This window comes from Lissotriton vulgaris, chromosome 7, assembly GCF_964263255.1.
Source record: "Lissotriton vulgaris chromosome 7, aLisVul1.2, whole genome shotgun sequence".
In the NCBI taxonomy this organism is placed as follows: domain Eukaryota; kingdom Metazoa; phylum Chordata; class Amphibia; order Caudata; family Salamandridae; genus Lissotriton; species Lissotriton vulgaris.
Window position 1 is genome coordinate 857,002,053 of NC_141695.1, and position 21,740 is coordinate 857,023,792.

The window sequence follows — 21,740 nt, forward strand, 5'->3', positions numbered from 1 at the left end:
CTTGGAGTACGGTTGAGCCCAAACTGGCTTGTAGGAGCCAGGGTGAACCCGATGATAAAGCATGACACTATTAGTGTGTGTGAGGGTTATCATACAAAAAGGAATTGCTGCCATGCTGATTAGTAAAATCTGATGAGACTTCCTGACTAGAGAATTGTGCCTAGCCGATAGCTCCATTGGGTGGGATACTTTATTGATTTGTTTGCACATTTACCACAGCTAACCAGTGGCTTGGCAGTTCAGGCTGGACTGCTAAGCCAGGTCCTCCCTGGACCAGAAACAAGCATCCTAGGACCGGTTCCAGGGTTTCACCCCTCATCAACCAGGATAGCTTGATACCAGTGGCACAGTGAGCTCAGGACCAACGTCTGGGCATACCTGGCGCACTTAAGGCAAGAAAGCAAAAGACACACAATTGATGGACGGAATGCAGAACAAATCAAAACATTCACCCCCCCCCAGTCAAGAGATCTGGGTTAAATCCATCATTCTTTTGCTCACCTTGCCACCCCAGTTTAGACCAGGCCATATGCAAATCAGTCTTGACCCTGTGCCTCATGGGAACAGTCCAGCCCGAACTACCCAGCCTGCAGCACTGATTGGGCCATTCACTTCAGTAGCCCTTTAAACGTTTCTCAGGTCTGCCATTACTGCCTGTGATTGCAGTTTTAAAGTGTCATTTTAACCTGGCAAAATAAATCTTTTACTAGGCCCCAAGCCTTCCCTTTTAATGCATTTAGGGTAGGCCCTGGAAATCCCAGACTGCAGAGTGCAGTGTGTCTAAAAAGTGGGAAATGTACCTTTTTAGTTTTAAATGTCCGGGTAGTGAAAAACTCCTAAATTAGTTTCACTGCTGTAAGGCCTACATCTCCCGTAGGTTAACATTGAGGTTACCTTATTACTTCTAATAAGCGATAATTTTCAAATGGGAGCAGGACAGGTACGCAGTTCATGTTTGGTGTCTTTGGAATTGTAATGAAAACTCCTCTCTTATGGTGGTCAGATTTAAAATTACAATTTCGAAAATGTCACTTTTAGAAAAATGACATCTTCCTTTTTTCATCATTAATGGCTTGCTGTCTTGCTCTAGGTCACATGAATTTGTGTAGCAGACAGTTGGGCTTTGTGTATTCCTCCTAGACAGCCACACACAATACGGAGCTTAGGTGTGCCTGAATGGGTCATGAAAGGCAGGATGGGAGGGCAGAGCTGGGCACAACACTACTTATACTTGAATAGGCTGTGTCTTGCCTCCACAAAAGGGTTACATACCCCTTGTAATTAGACTCTTAAGGGTGCAAAGGGAAGGCAAGATATATTTGGACTTCAAATGGAAACCTCTGGAAGCTTCTACCACTTTCATAGGAAATCCCAGGTATAAATATTGGACCCCAAGCACCAACTCTTCAGTACACTTCTGGACCTGTGAATACTCTGCCAGGAAGAAGGACCAATGTGCTACTGAAAGGTCTACCACTCTGCTGGATTGCTGCTCTGTATGACTTCTGCTCTTATGTGCTGACCTTCTGCCTGCTGCTATCTTGCCTGGGTGAGAAGAACTGGACCTCCATCCATTTGAACCAAGGGTTCCCAGAGTGACTCCAAAGGCTAGTTGGCCAGCCTCAAGGGCAGAAGACTCCAACAACCTTGGATCCATCACTTGAACTCTGCCATCTATGAGTCTTAACCAGCCAAGTGGTGCCACCCCTTGGAAGTGGACCTGAATGTGCTCTGCCAGCCCACCCCTGGATCCAGCAGAACCAGTGCATCTCCTCTGCTGCACAGCGCAACCCCATGCAGTACCAATACCTCACCTCTGCTGCGAGAGTTCTCCTGATGCAAAGAACTCAGCATCGATCCCACAGCCACATCGGGACCACTAATTGCGCGAAGCTTTCTCGGTACAGGCCCTCACATCCCTCATTGACAGCAGCCTCAGTGATAACACATGTTCTGGCATCGCAGCTTCACATCTATTCAGAAAGTGGTGACTAATAGACTTAGAAAGTAGTAGGGTAAAAGAGAATGAAGGCCGGTGGTGGGTGGGGGACCTTTATTTTTAGACAGCTCTCAAGTTGGGAAACATGAGTCCAGACTGAGGAAAGGAGCACATTTCTTTCCCTCACCCACTCAGCACACTTCCTTCCCACACCCATTCACCGGTGATTATAAAAGCACACTGAGGACTGCCATCAAGAGGTCCTAAACTGTGCATAGACTTAGTTAGAAGTGTCAAACGTCTGATGTGCAGCACTGCATATCACAGCATTATTAGTGTCTCTGAATTGTACCTATTGCGTGTTGGTTTCTCTGGATTTCCCCAGCACCCCGTTTCTAAATTTTGCGTAGCAGATTATGCACTGCACGTGACCCCCGTGCTCTACGCAAACATTAACAGTACACAACCAGTGCGTGAAACAGAAATACAGGAGTGCTGATACTCCCTATCTGCTTGCTATTGAGTAGTGCCACCATGCTCCCTTTCAAATTAAAGAGGCGCATGTAGCTAGCACATGTCCAATTAAAGCACTGAGCATGGTCGAACATGGAGCCTGTGTCGCAATCCAATGCCACTGACTCAAACCAACACGTGTGTATCAGCACCACAATAACACTTGTGCAGCCTCACCTGATTAGTTTTCACATTTTTACAACTTCAAAATTGTTCGGCCAAGGCATGGGAGATCAAAAGATTTGCCCAGAATCACAAGATGCCAACGCCAAGATTGAAACCCAGCTCCCCAGCTCCAAAGTCGGCAGCTCTGGTCGTTAGGCCACATTCTCTCAGCTAAGGAAGTGTGTAGTGCATGGATCGACCCGATGCAAGTACCCAGCAGCACCACATGAAGAAGCCAGCTGTATTAAACTCACTGAGAGAGTGCCTGCTAAACATGGTTGGTGCCCAGCTGGTAAACCGAGCAGGGAGTCGAATGTTAGTCAGCACAATACCCACACCGAAAAATTCTGGGGCATATTACCAACAAGTAGCGATATTTATCGCTAAATAGGCTTAGCGACGATTTTTTTTATCGCTGCCCTTTCGCTGGATATGTTAGTAGAGAAAACATGCCATCAGCAACGGTTTCCTCCATTGTGCTAAAATATCCAGCGATAGCGGCGAAATGTGTGAATATCGCTGAGAATACAGCGATATTCACGTATTAGCGACGAAATGCTCTTAGCCATGTTATCCACCTCCCATTGGATAACATGGCTAAGAACTGGTCTGAGCAGGCGTTAGTTTTTGGCGATAGAGGGAATATTTCTATCGCTACGCCTGCCTTGCTAATAGGCCATAGCGGCATTAGCGACTGTTTTCAGTTGCTAACAGGTTGGGTATGCCCACTCTGCATGTCATTAGCGATAAATATCGCTGAAATGCAAAGCGGGCCCCAAACCGCTCACTATCACCTAAAAGCTGTCGCTAACATCAGTTACACTGATATCTAAGCATCCAATTTTAAAGTACTCCCACTATCTATTACACACACAATTTACCCAAGGATCCATTTTTTCTCACAATAAATGTATTACATTTTGCCATACATCATTTTACTTCAAACATTGGAAGTAAAAGGGTATTTTCTATGTGTATCATTGGTCTCTCAAAATCCAATCTATCCTTCCCACACTTGCAGAATAAATATGGCCTTCCTAATTCTTGCCTTCAACAATATAATCAACTTTATGAAATAAAAAAAACAATATAATCAACTATTTCCTGTACTACAATCTTTTTTATTAAACAACAACTTTACATCTGACGTTATTCTATTTACCCCTATGACACTGTTATACTGTTATACAATATAGCTAAGGATTCCACCCTCAGAGCTTTCTTCATATATAAATCTCGGTCTTCCCCTATTACTGCGAGGAATAAATCCTCTATCAAACTTTTATGGGAGAAAGCTCTAGCTCAATCATTATCTACATATCAATGGGATCAATTGTGGCGTAACATTTTTAGTACCTCTAAAGCTGCCAATATTAGACAATCTTTGATTTTTGTATCCAAAAGAGCTGTTATTACTCCCCTTCTTCATAAAATGGACTCCTCTCTCTCTCTCCCTTATGTTGGTCATGTCTCTCCTTTGGTGGTACTTTTCAATTCTTCTACTTTATTTTTGTCCTTAAGTCAATGAATTTTGGAAAGCCATATGGTCAAAATGTTTACTGATTTTTTCATGTAATATTCCACTCTCTATCTAAAATATTTTTGGGCACTTTATCTGGTGATTTTAATCATCTTTCTTCAAAACCTGTTTTATTTGACCTTTTTATTGGTCTTGCCTTCAAAGTTGTAGTAACTTGTTGGAAAGATAACTCTAAATTATGCCTTTTAATTTGGTGGATTTTCATTTATGATAAACATGGAATATTTACTATTTCATCTTCTTCGGTATCCCAAAAAATTAAATCTGATTTACTTTGGGTACCTTTTACCACCTTTCTATCTTCACACTCGTCCCTTTCCTAAAAACTCATTGTTTTTTCTTTCTATTTCTTCTTTTTCTCCATCTCTCTTCGGTTTATTCTTTCTGGTCTCTTCTTTACTCTCTCTTCCTTTTTGTAAAAACAACCTCATAAAACATATATAATTACTATTGATTATTTCGTTTTTCTTAGCCCTAGATTTGTATTTCATATTTCTGTGGTTTTAAGAGATTCCCAGTTCAACCGAGTTTATTAACTTTGTACTCTGTTAATCTTGTTATATTTTGCTTACTTACTGTACTGTTTACTATTTGTTACCTTTCAATAAAAAAAATACTTAACTGCAAAAAAAGGATATTACGTAACTAAATTTGACCAGTATGCTAGTGCTAAAATGAAGACTGACAAATGAAATAAAAAGGCAAAGACTACATCAACCACAATGTCATTGGCCTTACCAAACACACACCAGTGATAGTTATTGTGTTGCTTTCACTGAGTGCCACTGCAATCTGTTGTGATTAATAAATAAAGGTTTCTTTAAATTGAGCAAATCCAGATTATTATTTTTTTAACAAAATGCTAGTGAAAAGCAACTATAGAGAGATCATACAGTTGAGTCACTAATGAAGGCTTTGGTGTTTAGTAAAAAAGAGGTAATATGTAGATACATCTAAAAGTGAAGAGTAATGTTTATGTGATCAGCAACATAAAATGTAGTGGAAATGGAGGGTTCCATATGAGAATGTTGAAAGTGCAGCAGCAGATCCGATTGAATGGGAAAGAAATTTAAGACATGTGGATTTCACCTCTAACACATTTAATCTGGCCTTGGTAGAGTACTAACTTGCAAAACCGGTAAGCTATGGTTTCATTCAGGGCCAAAACCCTTCGATACCCACTAGCAAGAAGCCCAGGATGTCCTCATTATGGTTGACTGCAGAGGAGGCATTGAGGTGGATGCTTTGTAGTGAGATGTTAGAGGAATGACCATGTCGGAGGTGCTCAGTGCTGTCATCAATGATGTTATTTGAGATGTAATCAGTGATGTTATAAATGATGTCATAGAATACGTCACTATGAGTAATGTATTAAGTAAGGCCATATGCAGTGCATGGTGAGGGTGTGAGTTATAGTTACTTCAGTTAACTATAATTGGCGAATTTCAGTAGTTTGTAGACTTTAAAATGTTATTTTTGAACTGTTATTTTCATCTAACTATAACATCACTTTAATCCCTGTTTTTTCTTTACATTTCTGAGGTTATTTTTTAATGCAAAGTAAAATATTATTACCATACCTAACTATACAATCACTTTAACCTTTGTTTTTTGAGTGGATCTCTGAGTTTTTCTAACATAAAGTAACAATAGCAGGTGGTGTCATTTTATGTAAGGCAAACCTACTCGGTATGTCAAAGGGTCATAACACCAACATATAAAGGGAGGCCTACTGTCTTTATCAGAGGGTCTGCACATCAACATGTATAAAGCAGACCAATTGACTTTGTTAAAATGTCACCACAATAATTTATCAATAGTCATAATCCAATGTATTCCTAAAATATACACAGTTGGCAAAGCTTAATAATATTTATTGTCACAACAATATTTAAAATAAAACATTTGTATTCATAACAACCAAAAAATGTGCCTGAGGACTTCCTTAAAATGTATGGTAACCTCTCGGGTCATGCATTAAATGACTTGCCCAGGAGACTTACAGTGTATTTTATTTTTAACATTTCTGGGGGGTTGATGTGCCTCTTGCATCACCCACCCCACAGCACTTTTATATATCATGGTGGTGTCCCTGTCCCTCCTTGATTTTTGCAGAGATAAATGGTGAAAAACAGGACTATCACAGTAAATGTGGCACACCTGGTCACCATAACTGTAATGACTACACTTAACAACATAGGAGGACTACACTGGTCAATCCCACAAACATTTAAGAGAGCCTATATGTAAGAAAGACAAGATCAATCTATTAAATCTATTGAACCATTTCAAAAAGTTTTGCCTAGCCTAAAGACGACAATAAGGAGACCTCAAGTTGCCCCGTGAGTAGTTCAGTCTATGTTTCTTTGCATTCTGGGGCTTGCAGTTTTATATTTATAAAAGTAAAAACAGAACTGATGGCCCTCCTTTAAATGCCTATGCTGAAAATGAGCCTTGCCTTATTATGAGGGCCGTTTACAGGAGAAACATTATTGCAGTAGGTGAGAGAAATTTACTGTAGGAACAGGTTGTTATCTATGTCTACCTACTTTCCGCCTGCCCCTTTATAGAGCTGCTTGATGGACAGTCTCAATGGTGGCTTTCATATCTGGAAAAAGTTTGCTACATATCGTCATTTCTGAAGATTAAGAATTTCAAAATAACTCCTGCCTTATTTTTGTATTGTTGGACTTGGCCCTCTATACAGGGTCACTACCAAACTTTTTGCCTTTACCACTCCTGTTTTCTGAAACCATTTCTGATGGTTTACACCTGATTTGTAGATTTATGACTTATAAGTCCCTTGTATATAGTATCACGGGTGCCCAGGGCTTATAAATTAAACGCTACTAGTGGGCAGTAGCTCTCATCGTGCCACCTAGTTAAAGTACCCTTTTAAAACATGTCTCAGGCCTGCCATTGCAGCCTGTAGTGCAGTTGTAAACTGCAAATTCAACCTGGCAAAAAATATTTTGTCAGGCCTAACCCTTCTTTTTAATACATATAAACCACCCAAAAGGTAGGTCCTAAACAGACAATAGGAAAGGGTGCATTGCATTTAAAAAGTAGGACATGTGTTTTATGTTTTACATGTCCTGGTAGTGAAAAACTCCTAAATTCGTTTTCCACTACTTTAAGGTCTCCCTCTGCCATAGGATAACATTGTGTTACCTTATTGCATTTATCAAGTGCTAACTTTTGATTGGAAGCGGGAAGAAATATCATGTTTGGACTCAAATAAATGGTAATTTAAAATCGTCTTCAATGGCAAAGTTGGATTACAATTTTGAAAATGCCACTGTTAGAAAGTTGGTATTTTCCTACCCGAACATTTCTGAGGGCTTCTAGGAGTTTCCAGCTGTCTGGACCTGTTATTTCTCCCCCATCAACAATGGGATCAAATATATGGCCTTCTGTGGACACATCATCTAGTGCACAGCGGTACTGCCTGAAAACCAACATGCGTGCTGATTGGAGGTTGTGCTGGACACTTTTACTGGATACAGCACTACTGATTGTAAACCACTATTGGTGGTTCTTTTGCACAGTTTCATTAGACAGTGAGTGTTTACCTGGGAACCAATGTTGAGTGCTTATTGGTGCTTTAGCCATACACTCTAATTGGACATTTTTACATGCGCTTTCATAGGGCAATTTTGTATTCAGTTTTTTTAATCTCAGGAATGTGATGTTCATCTGTCACTTTGCTGTGCACACTATCTATGGTATTGATGCATTAATTTGGAGTCCTGGATATTCGAATTGTGGTGGTTTGTCCATTGTAATTTTAACTCATTTCATACAATGTATTCAACTTTGAGATTTTCAGTACAAAATGCATTTTGATACTCCAGTCAAATTTTTACAGAGCACACGGAAACCTCCCATTCTCTGGACTTGATGGAAGGAAGACTATATCACATATATGAAGGCTACAGAAGGTGAATGGATTCAAGTGGAAAGGAAATAAATCTTCTGTTACATTGTTTAGGCTCAGATGGTCAAGTCTTATTTAGAACATTACCACAAGTTTTACCACTGGAAGGTCAAAGAGATATTGATGTTTATGAGGAAGCATTACTGTGATGGAGTATCAATTTAAACCCACCACAAGTAATGCTTCCAGCATATTCAAGTTTTATACTAGAGCATAACACAGTGGAGTCCTTTGATGAATTTCTTACTGCCTTGAGAGCTCTATCCATGACATGCAATTTTGGACAGGGCCGGATGGGGAACCCAAAGCAGCCCTGGCAATTTTGTCAAACCAGCTTAGCGAGTGCAGCAAGCAAGCCTGGCCACTACAATGGGAGTATGAGGAGTGCAAGTGTGAAGCACTGGCTGGCTCCAAGAGGCTGAAAATTAAAGTGAGTGGATAATGCCTGCTTGCTGCTTTTGATACTGGGAGTTGATATTGGAGAACCGCTGCAAAACCAGCCCCAGTTACAAAATCAGCCCCCACCCTTCCACCCTCCCTGGGAAACACTCATTGCCTGGTACCACCAGTCCGGGCCTAATTTTAGACCTATGACTGATTGATTGATTGATTGATTGGTACATTTATATAGCGCACAAATGCCCAAGGGTGTCTTGGCCCGAGGGAGTCTTGGCTGACGAATTGATTAGAGATCAGACAATTGTTCATGTCAAGAGTAAAAAGATTCAGCAACAGCAATAGAACAATCTGTAAAAAGGATGTCATTGGTCAAAAATATTACTATGGATATGAGTAGTGCAGAGGATGTGTGTTGTGTGAGCCAATCTGATGTATGTAGTGTGAGCAGTTCTTGTTCTAATAATTCTGGGTTAAATATGATGGTCAAAAAAATGTGGGAAAGAGGTAGAGAACAACAAAAGTATTGTTTTCTCCATTAAGGAAATTGGTATAAGTGATAAAGACAAGGAAGTCAAAAAAACACCAAAGTGTGTGGTTAAAGTTTTAGGACTTAAATTCAAACTTATGGCAGATTCTGGTTCACCATGAGCCATAATCACCAGAAGACAACATTGTTGGAGAAGTTTGACAGTATATTAGGTTTTAGGAAGCTACAACTTTGGCCAAAATTGCAGAGAGTTTTGATGGTTCCACCATCAACATTGTTGGATATAATTGTGTTATGACTGAGCACAAAGGAAGAAGTGCTCAGATAAAATTATATGTTGCTGTGAATGTATTAGAGCTGAAGGGCAAATGGACATTAGGAATAATTTTGATCCCCAGAAGTAAGTAGCCTGGATTGATTCTCACAGAAGAAAATAAAGAAAGTAATATAATTGAACAATTTCCTAAAGTGCCCCATGACAAATTGCGTAAATTAACCAACTTTTCCTATAAAATTAAGATTAAAAAAAAATGATGTGTCAGTAATGCAGAAGTAAAGAGGAGTATCAGTAAATGTGAGACAAGCATTAAAGGTCAAGCTGAGTGAAATTGTGAAGGAAGGCATAATTGAAGAACTTGAATCTTCTGAATGGGTGTCTTCAAAAGTTTTGAGATGAAAAGTAGAAAAACAAGATTGTGTGTTGAGTTGAGAGCTTTGAATGCTAATATTGTAGTTGATTGCCATCCTCTGCGATACAACAACGAAGTTGTATGTATGCTGAAATGAAATGAAATGAAAAATTGCACTTATATAGCGCGTAACTACCCGGAGGCCTCGCAGCGCTTGTGACTGATTACTTGTGGCGAGCTCCGGGTGCATCAACACGCTTTTGCAAACAAGTGCGTTTTTAAGGCCTTTCTGAAGGACATATGGTTATTGTTCTCTCGGAGGGAGAGGGGAAGAGAGTTCCAAAGCTTGGCCGCAGTATGGGAAAAGGAGCGACCGCCCCAGCGAGCTTTGTTGATTTTAGTAGTTGTTGCAAGCTGTAAGGAACTAGAGCGCAAGGCTCTGGACGGTGCATAAGGCATAGCTATGGGGTGCAGAATTGCCGGGCCGGTGCGATGGAAAGATTTGTGCACAATGCATATGGCCTTGAACTGTACTCTGGCCGCTACTGGGAGCCAGTGAAGTTCTTTCAGAGCTTTCTTGGCTGACTGCCAGCGGGGAATGTTATACAGTAGTCGGGCGGCACAGTTTTGAGTGACTTGGAGCCTATGGGTCACTGCTGCCGGGGCTCCTATGTATAGGGCATTTCCATAATCCAGGCGGGAGAGTATTAGGGCCTGGACCATGATCCTCCTAGCCTGAATGGGAGCAAAGGGAGCACTTTGCGAAGCATTTTCATCAGCCCAATACACGTAGAGGCAGTTTTGGTGGCTTGGACCGAAAAGTCAAGCGCTTTGTTCAACCAGATTCCGAGGCTCTTTATCTGGGGTTTGGGAAGGGGAGGCGGGCCAAGACATGGGGGCCAGATGGATGCTAGGGCAGAAGGAGGAGGGTTGCCCAACAGCATGATGTCTGTTTTCTCCCCGTTAAGTTTAAGACAGGAAGATTGCATCCATCTGGCGACAGCCTCTAGACAGGGACCTAAGGTGGTGGACGATCCCTCAGAGTGGTCGAGAGAGACCACCAATTGGGTGTCGTCGGCGTAGGTAACAATACGCACACCAAAGGGATGGACTATCCTTTCTAGAGGTTCTATATAGGCGTTAAAAAGAGTGGGGCTTAGGGAGGAGCCCTGGGGCACCCCACAGCTAAGTGGATGCTTAGGGGAGACTGTCTCACCCTCAAACACCTGGAAGAATCGTTCATCCAGGAAGGAGGTTAGCCATTCCAGGGCCGCGCCCGACACGCCCAAGCCATTTAATCGCTGTAATAATGCTGGAAGGCACTAACATTTTCTTCATGTTAGATTTTAAGTATGCTTATCATCAGACTTAATTGACAGAGGATTCTAAACATGTCACTACTTTTCTCACAGTGCAGGGAAAATGCCAATTTAAAAGAACGACTTTTGGTTTGGCCATTGCACCATCCATGTTCAAAGGTTAATGTTTCACATTTCAAGTACATTGTTTTGTGAAGTTTTTTCGGGACAATATCATTATAGTTTCGAAAAGTGAACAGGAATATTTAGCTCATAATTATGAAGTATGCAACAGATTAGAGAAACATGGTTTAACATTGAAAGGATCCAAATGCAAATTCTTTCATCACTTTGAAGAACATTTAGGCCATTCCTTTACTGGTGATGGTGTCGTGCCTAAAAATCAATTGTTGATGCTATTGTTAAGGCTCCAGCACCAGAAAATAAGGAACAACTTTTCTTCCCTGGAATGTGTGAATATTATAGCAAGTTAACTGAGGATTTTGCATTTGGAATTGAACATTTGAGAGAACTGATAAGGAAGAATGCTGAATATGTATGGTCTAAAAAGTAACAGCAAACATTTCAATGTATCACAAACAATATTGTGGAAGTATCGATATTGAAACCTTTCTGCATGAAGAAGGAGTGTATCAGCAGATCAGCAGTGTTGATGCTAGTTTATAGGACACAGAAGGGGTGTTGTCACAAAGGTGTGGGAAGAAAGAGTGAAATGTGGCTTTTGCATCTAGGACCCATAACGATACTGAAAGAAGGTATGCTGTGATTGAGAAAGAATTGTTGCCATGTATTTGGGCTATAGAACATTTTAGGAGTATGTATGGGGTACTAGGCTCATTTTAAGGACAGATCATAAACGTCTTGTAAACATGCTGTCACCAAGTAGAGGGTGGGATGCTACTGCATGCATTGCAAGGCTAATTTCAAGGTTGCAGAATTATAGTTGGACATGATTGCTACTATAAAAGACATTGTTTCTGGAAACTTTGAGGTGGTTACTAAGGAGAAGCAGATAGAGAGTGAAACCAAGGATGAACTATATATAGCCAGCGGTCAGGAAGTGTGTAATGGAGGTTGGCCTAAGAAGTAGAAAATTACCCCGATATGCTACCATTTAAAGGGGTGAGTGTCTGAAAAGTTTCAGCGCTCCGACCATCATTTCCTTGTGTTTGCTTTGTTTGCCCTACATTGGCAGGGTATGCTCAGACGTGAGTCCCTTGCGTACTTTGCCACTGGATTGAAGCTAGCCTGGCTGATAAAGGGTGTTGCCCAGAAACCGGTCCCAGGATGCTTGTTTCTGGTTCAGGGAAGACCTGGCTTGGTAGTTCGGGCTGGGCTGTTCCAATGAGACACAGGGTCAAGACTGATTTGCATATAGCTGGGTTTGAACTGAGGTGGCAAAGTGAGCTAAAGAATGATGATGGATTCAACCCAGATCTGTGACTGGGGGTGAGTGTCTAAAAAGTTTCAGCGCTCCGTCCACCATCTCCTTGTGTTTGCTTTGTTCACCCTAAGTTAGCAGGGTATGCCCAGACGCGGGCCCTTGCTCACTTTGCCACTGGAGTCAAGCTAGCCTGGCTGATGAAGGGTGTTACCCAGAAACCAGTCCCAGGATTCTTGTTTCTGGATCAGGGAAGACCTGACTTGGCAGTTCGGGCTGGACTGTTCCCAAGAGGCACAGGGTCAAGACTGATTTGCATGTAGCTGGGTCTGAAATGGGGTGGCGAAGTGAGCTAAAGAATGATGTTGGAATCAACCCAGATCTATGACTGGGGGTGAGTATCTGAAAAGTTTCAGCGCTCCGTCCATCATCTCCTTGTTCTTGCTTTGTGCGCCCTTGGCAGCGTATGCCCAGACGTGGGCCCCTTGCTCACTTTGCCACTGCATTCAAGCTAGCCTGGCTGATAAAGGATGTTACCCAAAAACTGGTATCAGGTTGCCTGTTTCTGGTTCAGGAAAGACCTGGCTTGGCAGTTCAGGCTGGACTGTTCTCATGAGGCACATGATCAAGAGTGGTTTGCATATAGGTGGGTCTGACCTGAGGTGGCAAAGTGAGCTAAAGAATGATGATGGATTCAACCCAGCTCTGTGACTGGGGGTGAGTGTCTGAAAAGTTTCAGTGCTCCGTCATCATCTCCTTGTGTTTGCACCATTTTAAAGGTATCTGGGGAATTGGAAGTGGAAGGTGAAATACTATTTAAGGTAGGTAAATGTGTTCCTCCAGGTGCAATTCAAGAAGTGATTTTAAGTTTGGCCCATAATTGACATCCTGGCATGTCTCATGAAAATATTCATTAGGAGTTGGACATGTTTTTGTGGTCAGGGATAGAATGAATGGCAGACAAAGTAGTAAGGGAGTGTGAGGTGTGTGCTAATGGTGGAAAAACATTAAGAGTTAACCCTCCTCCATTGAAACCAGTTGTATGGCTGGAATTTTCATGGAAAAAGATTGTATTCAATATTGTAGGACCATTTTGTTTTCTACCACAGGAAGCACGGTTCACTTTGGTGTTGACTGACTATCATTCAAAGTGGTTAGAAATTAAATTTGTTGCACAAGCAACTACTTATGCTGTTATCGAGTCTGTTTTTTAAAGAAGTCTTTGCAAGGGAAGGATGTCTTAAAGTGGTGATTACTGATAATTGTGTTCAACTCAAATTGTGGGCAATAGAGACTTTCTTTAAACATTAAAACACACAGCATGTTACCACTGCATTGTATGAACCTCGTAGTAATAGTCTTGTAGAGAGATGTAATTCTGTTTTGAAGGATTGTGTGGTGGAGGCATGTAAATTTGGCTGTGAGTGGAAAAATATGTTGAGAGAGATGTTGTGGACATATCGCATAACACCTCATACCGTTACTGAAGTCAGTACATTCAAATTACTTAAAGGTGGAGACCCGGTTTCCAAGTTGCGTACATGGTGGTGTAAGAAAAGGAGTGGAAATGTTGTAAGGGACTGTGATTTGAGTCATGTTGCTACAAAAATAGAGGAACAGCAAAGGAAAACAAGAGTGATATGATTCAAAATGGGAAATCAAGGAACCTGCATGTGTAGTAAGGATTGGGTGAGCATCATCAGACTGAGAATACTGACTAAAGGTGCCCCAAAGTATGTTGAGGCAATAACAGTCATAAAGTGTTCACCAAAAGTGTTGTTAGATGGTACAGTGTGGAATGTCAGAAGAGTTCTTAAGTGCAAAGGAATGGTGCACCATGGACATGTTTAAGCAGGTGGTTGCAGAGAATGAGAGTGCGGATTTCTTCGTTAGAATTGACAGAATTCAACAGTAAAATGTGGATCTGAGTGGCTAGGATTGTGGATTTTGTGATGTCACTGTGTGTGAAATAAGGCAGCAGGGTGACTTGGTTTCAGATAGAAGGAGTGATGAGGTGAGGGAATCGGTGGCTTCAGGAGTTAAAAATATTAGCAGGGATAGTCAGTCATCCTGTTAAATATGAAGATTTTATGTTAGAGCTTTGTTAAATCCTTTCCAATTTTTATTACTTTGTTTTCCCATCTATTTTCAATTGTTTATTTATTTATTTAAAGGAAGGCGATGTGTTGTATGGTCACTTAATATTTATATATCTCCTTTGTATGTTTTATGTATATTGTTTGTTTGACCTACATTCGTTAGTGAATGGTTTCTGCTATACACTGCCTAGAATGCAGAATGCTGGTGGGGGATTTCTCCTGCCTGCTGTGTGACTAGTGGGCATTCCGTGCTGCTGTTATACAGACACTTACCATTATGCTTCGATGAATACATGCTTTGTGACAGGTACAGCTAGCATACAGCGGCAGCAACGGCGTAAAACATGGCCGGAGACCAGAGGAATGGGGTTGAAAAGAGTGCAAGATGAAAGGGGAGGGGGCATTGTCATTCCACCTGAAGTTAATTAACCACCAACTGTGAAGTAATTGGAAGACCCAGAAGTCCATGCAGCTGCCAGTGATGAATAAAATTGCTCTCTTGGTTTCAGGCTGACCTCAGTTGTGCATCTGTAGAAGAGATAGGCGGTAAAAGGGGGTTATATGAAATAGACACTTATGTAAATGTATGTGTTCTTGTAAAGCGCACTGCTGCCCTGAGGCGTCGTGGCGCTGTTGACCGCTGGGGAACCCGTCCTGGCTATCCCTGTGAGATCGTCCCAACTGGGTATCTCCAAGGTGAAACCAGGCATCCCCGGCGAATGTGGGGGGCCGTTGTAGAGATGATGCAAGCTAATGCCCAGAGTTGCCGAGTGTGATCCCTGGTTAGAGTAGGCACCGAGGCGAGAATTATCGAGTCCGCTGACCCTGGTCCACGACCCTGCCGCGTCGGGAATTGAACCCTGGTCCCGGGCCGCCTGCCACCTCTAACCAGTGAGCCACACCACTCCACTTTATGGTGAATGGCTCACCTGAATGTTGGGAATTCAATAACTCATTGTTGAATCTGTATATTCTTAACACTAAACAGAACAAAAATACATGGAGTTGCTAAACTCATCGAATAATAATTTTTGGGCCGTAACAAAGTCTCCATGCACAATTGGCCGTATACCTAAAATGTACACATAATGTAGTCAACGTGTCATAATTGTGTTCTATCTGCATAATTCCAAGGGACTGCCCGCTCGGAGGAAGCCTATGGACAATCACCAGAGAGAGGCCAAGGAGAGAATGTGCATGACGCTGACTTCCTCTTTACACTATAAGTGATCCCCATTGGCCATTGGTGGTTAAGGCCTGGTTAGATGCCGAGGCTTGACTCGCACCTCAGGCAGGCACTCCTGGACGCAGGTTCCTTCACGTGATCCTTGACTGAAAGGCAAAGATTTTGACTGATGGTGACGGCTCTTCCAGAAGCAGGGCAGGTTTATAGGAATCTCATTTTCGCCCCATCAATTAGCTCCGGCCATGCGACATTCATGAGCTGTCCAGTCAGATAATGAGTGCGTATCTCTGCTCCTCCGCGCGCTCGGTGGACATTTAAGAATCAGTCCATAACCGTCATTTCTCATTCAGGGACCACTTATCACAGGCGACACTCTGTAAGGACTCTCTGAAAGGTACACTCGGAAAAATCCATCTGGGGGCAGAGAGGCTCGGGGGAGCGTGTAGGCTTTGTCTCTGGAGCGATGGGTCGCTTCAGCGCCTAGCAAAGCGCCCTTCATTTTACTCCGAGACTCCTCGTGTTCCCAAGAACCTGCGACACCAGTCCGGTGCTGGTGGAGAGAGCTTCGGATACTAGCGGGATCCGGCACTCCAAATATTTATGATTTTTTTAAATTCACAGGAGGGGGGCTCCCAGCGGCAAAGCGGGATCACGGTGCGCCTGACTTATGAATATGTCCATCCAGCCCCCCACTTCGCAGAAGCGCGGGATTCTTGAATATCACTGACTGTGCCCTAGCTCCGTCACCATTTCAAAGATACTGGCTTGTCTGAATTCACACTCTAACTCACTATATTGTAATACGCTTCTTGTTAAACATTTTACCCTGTTTTGCTTACACCTTCCCCTAGCAGCAAGACAATGCTTGATGCTTCTGGGGACAATCGGAAACTTGAAAGTTGACGGAGCTACATAAAACAAATTGCTTAGTTTAGGACCGACCCTGCTGGGAAACCAGACGTGATATTCAGCAATGTTTTGGCATCCATACACGGAAGACAACATTAATTTGAACCAACAGACACAGACGCCAATTGCTCCCCTGAGAACCTTCAGATTTACACCCCCAGGTGTGTAAATCGTTTTATTTTAAGGGAAGCAATCCAGAACCACAAATTCCAGAACACATTAGATTGGCAAAAGAAAGACTAATAGTTTCCTTGATACCTGGGATTAATGGGAGAGTGGGAGCCAGCGGGATCTCGTCAACCAGGAGCCCCCACTGCCAAAATCACTGCGCTCCTCCCCCTGCTGCCTCATAACCGCTCGCAGCGGCTGTTCCTTGATACCTGGGATTAACGAGAGAGTGGGAGCCAGCAGGACTTTGTCAACCAGGAGCCCCCACAGCCAACATCACCGCGCTCCTCCCCCTGCTGCCTCAAAACCGCTTGCGGCGCCCGCTTCGCGGGAGCCACTCGCAGCCGCTGTTCCTTGATACCTGGGATTAACGGGAGAGTGGGAGCCAGCGGGACTTCGTCAACCAGGAGCCCCCGCAGCCAACATCACCGCTCTCCTCCCCCTGTCACTGACAGCCTATATCTTTGGTTATGCCCACCGCTGCCTCATAACCGCTCGCGGACCCCACTTCGTGGGAGCCGCTCGCATCGGCTGTTCCTTGATACCTGGGATTAACGGGAGTGGGAGAGCCAGCGGGACTTCGTCAACCAGGAGCCCCCGCAGCCAACATCACCGCTCTCCTCCCCCTATCACTGACAGCCTATATCTTTGGTTATGCCCACCGCTGCCTCATAACCGCTCGCGGACCCCGCTTCGTGGGAGCCACTCGCATCGGCTGTTCCTTGATACCTGGGATTAACGGGAGAGTGGGAGCCAGAGGGTCTTCGTCAACCAGGAGCCCCCGCAGCCAACATCACCGCGCTCCTCCCCCTATCACTGGCAGCCTATATCTTTGGTTACGCCCACCACTGCGCGAGACACCGGCGAGCGCCGGGCGAAGCCCGGGCCAAGGGCGGGCCCGTTTTAGCCTGTTCGAGGCCGGAGGAGGCTGTGCCTACCCTCCAACGTTTCCTCCGGGACACTGGTTGTTCATCATTTAGCGGTAAGATCCAAGGCCTGGTCCCAAGACTCCTGAAACAAGAGGGCGTCAACTTGTGTAGATTGGTATATTCACTGCTATGGCGAGTGGTGCCGTAAAGGAAAAGAAGGGGCCAAAGGGGTGGTCCTATGGGAACCTTGGATTACTTCATTACAAGAGCCTCGAATGTGATTGCCCAAGAGATTGCGGTAACGGAACGACGGCTATCACTTGGTCCGGTCCCAACCAAGTGTCCAACGGAGGATGGGCACAAGCTGGATTACCCTTCTCCCCAGGGCGCTAATACTATTAACGAGGACCCTCCCCTGCCGAGCAATGCCACGTCAACTCTTGTGGTGGACTCTATGCCAGAAAACAGGTCACTGGACCAGTCATCCTGTGCAATAACCAGGTCTAAGACTGCCCCGTATAAGTGTAGAAAGGAACTTGCAAAGGACAAACAAGCCCCCAAAAACAAGAAGAGGGTAGGGGGACCCCAAAAGGTAAATTGTTCCATCAGAACAAGGACAACGAGGTTGGATGAGGAAGGACGGGAAACCATGGAACTAAATGACGAGGCGGAGACTGTGACACCTTCACTGACCCGATTGCCCCTAATACCCCAGAGGTCCCTGTGGTTACCCTGAACAGTGCCTTTTGGGATAAAGTGGGGACTATCATTGCTGATTGTCTATCGCCTTTAAATAATAGATTGGCAGCTATCGAAGCAAACTTGCTAATGCTTACTAATGCCTTAGATCAGAACTCTGGGGTCTTAGCTAGCCTTAGCAATACTAATAATAAGCAATCACTCCCAACTCCCCCTGGTACTGATCCTGCAAGTGAAGCAAGGCCATTGCCAGACCATCCAAGGGCCCAGGGGGTTAGGTGCCTACAACCGGCAAAACCTGGGCCAGTTGCGAATGGGCTGGACAGGCACTCCCATATCAAGGACAAACTTAGAAAAGATCACAATGTAGCTTTAAACCTTCAGTGTAGCCCCAAAACATCAAGCATACAAATTGATTTACCCCTAGAATGTAGCCCTCTTGTAGTAGTTCTAGCAGCGGTACCACCGCTGACGAATGGTAATGAAGAGACACATATGTCACTAAAGAACAAAGTTACTGATTGGCTCAACAATAATAGACCACTACCGCCAAACGAAACGAGTGAAATTGCGTTTGTCCGAAAGTTGTCATGGGTGGGCCATAGAACCAGGGAACTCATGGGACACTGTGTCCTGATTAATTTTAGGGACACACGGACAGTGTCCCACGTATGTCAGTGGACCAAGCCCATACCCGCGTCAGCCATTCAGTCTCTCCCCCTATCAAATTTTTATCCCCCGGCTCCTGTTTGTACCAGGATTGGTAGGGATTCAGAATGGAACATGGTAGGTTCCTCATCAGGGACAGGCTCTAGCCAGGGAAGGACCAGAAAATCTTTGGCACCGAGGCCGTTTGCCTATATAATAGATTGAGTTCCCTAGATGCGGTGGATTGACGGATTTCTAATAAACTTGACAATATTCTCGGGGGCACAATTGGGGCAGCTCTTGTGGTAGAGTTGGAAGAGGGGGTCGAACTTGGAACATACACACGTGAAGAATTAGGGGCTAAGAGCGGTGCAAGTTGTGAGGTGGTCACTGACCTCAGTTGCTGCAAGTAGTTGCCCACTCCCCAGGGAGTCTGGAGCTGACCCTACTGAGGAGGGCAATCTTATGCCTATCCCTCCAGGTGAAGCAGGTCTACTTGAGGAGGCAAATGTGGAGCCATCCGAGAGAAGAGACATGGGCTCAAATGCAGAGGTAATAAAATTATTAACCTGGAATCTGGCAGGACTGTCTAATAAACTCTCCAGTCCAGAATGGGGATCTTTTGTGGATGAAAATGATGTGTGCCTTTTTCAGGAGACCTGGGCGCGCATGGAACAATTCAGGGTGGGTTTTGCCTCTTTCTATGTCCCGGCAGTTTGGGCAGGGAGAGGTCGTCCGTCAGGAGGTCTCACAATTTGGGTGGGATCTCATTTGGGCTGCAAAGCTACAGTATTTAACACCTTCTCAAAAGACATCCAATGTGTGGTCCTTGTTTGGCCAAATGCTTCTAAACTAGCACTGATTAATGTATACTCACGTCCTGTTAGCATAGGCAGTGAGTCCAGCACTATTGAGGATCTCTCCTAATTCATAACAACTATCCCGAGTGATTGCCACATAGTGATAGGGGGCGACCTGAATTGCCACATTGAGCCCCTAGAGGGTCTCAATGAAGGCGCCTTAATGGCAGAGGATGACCATTGGTCAATCCCCATGACCCAGGACCCGCTCGCCAGGTCATGGTCCCCACTTGCCATACAGGTTACGGCACTAACCATTACTCACTCCTTGCGTGCATGCAATGACCGTACTCCATCGGACATCCCAGCCAAATGTACATTTAACAAGCCGGGACAAATGTCCCATCTGGACTACATCCTGATAGAAACAAGGCTCTGGCCTAAGGTAATAGATTACACTGTGAGGTCAAGAGTGGACAGCGATCATAATGCCTTAATTTTAGAAATGGGCCTGCCCAAGATTGGCAGGAGTGGAGTTTTACCCATGGGCAATAGTGCTAATAATCTTACCCTGTCCAATGACAGGCATAGAGTCAGATGGTCTAGATTTAGGGAACACCCAGAATAAATAGCGAAATTGTACAATTTGGCAATTCCCTTTCTGATAGAGGTTGCAGTCCTAGTTAACCCACCATCTCCCTCTGATTTTCTATCACAGTTAGAGTCCTCCACAAGGGCCTAGTGTCTAACCTGGCTGATCTATTGAACCCTAGGGTGTCTAAGAAGGGAAGTAGGGCCCCTTGTTGCTCCTGGTACAATACAGCATGCAGGAAAGCCAAATCGGAGCTATTGTTGGCCCTTAAAGGCAACAATAGAACTGTAATAAAAGACAGGAGGACTTACTACAAATGGCTAACTAAGGGGGTCATTAGGATGGCGGACGGACCTGCGTCCGTCCGCCACCTCTGAGGAAGAGGGACCATCCGCATGGGCAGCGGCGGTCCCTCCATGCAAATTAGGATGTGACCGCCACCCTGGCGGTCACATCCTGTTCCTTTAACCTTGCGGCGGGTGCTGCTTGAAGCAGCAACCGCCGCAAGGTTAAAAATGCATGTTTAACATTTACATGCACAAAGCGGCAGGCACCACGCGGTGCCTGCCGCTTTGTGTATGTAAATGCTGGGGGGTACCATAGGTACTCTCCATTTGCACCCCCGACACCCTGGGGGCCCGCAACGGGCCCCCAAACACCAAAGACCACATGCTTTTTCACGGTAGAAAACCCGCCGTGGAAAAGCATGTTTTTGCATGAATCCTAATATGGCTGGCTGTGTCTGATAGACACTGCCACAATTTTAGAGCTTTTCCGCCGCGGGACCGCGGCGGAAAAGCGGCGCAAGGTCTTCACGTACCCAGATGACCCCCCTGCCATCCTAATCTGGCGGGGGGTCTTTGCAATCACCGCAGCGGTGAATCCGCATCTTCCGGGCCGGCGGTGGCTTCCGCCGGCCCGGATGATGCGGATTCACCGCAATCCTAATCGGCCCCTATGTGCGCAAGGGAATAGTGGGACCAGGAAAAGTGGTTTGGCTTATCCTCTGCTTTAAATACTAAAGATTTTAAGAAATTTTGGTCCATAATAATACCGGCTCTGGTGAACCGAAAACAGCTTTAGAATCCAATTTAGCACCAGAAGTATGGGAAGGCCATTTTCGGGCCTTGTATTCCAGCGAGGCCCCCACTGATGATTCTGCTAATTTATCTACCCTTGGCTCCTTAACCATCCAGCCAGAGGAGTGTGAGGTTACGGTGGCCGAAGTGTGCACCGCCATTAATAAACTTGCCTCAAAAAATGCACCCGCCTGGACAAACTTCCGGGTGACCTCTTCAAGCACCAGCCCAAAATCTGGGGTCCTTATCTCTGGATCGTCTTCAATGCAATTTTGAGAGGTATGGCTCTCCCTAGTGCTTGGCTGGGAGGAGAGATAGAGCCTATCTTCAAAAAGGGCTCACCTCTGCTCCCATCCAACTATAGACCCATAAGTCTTATTGA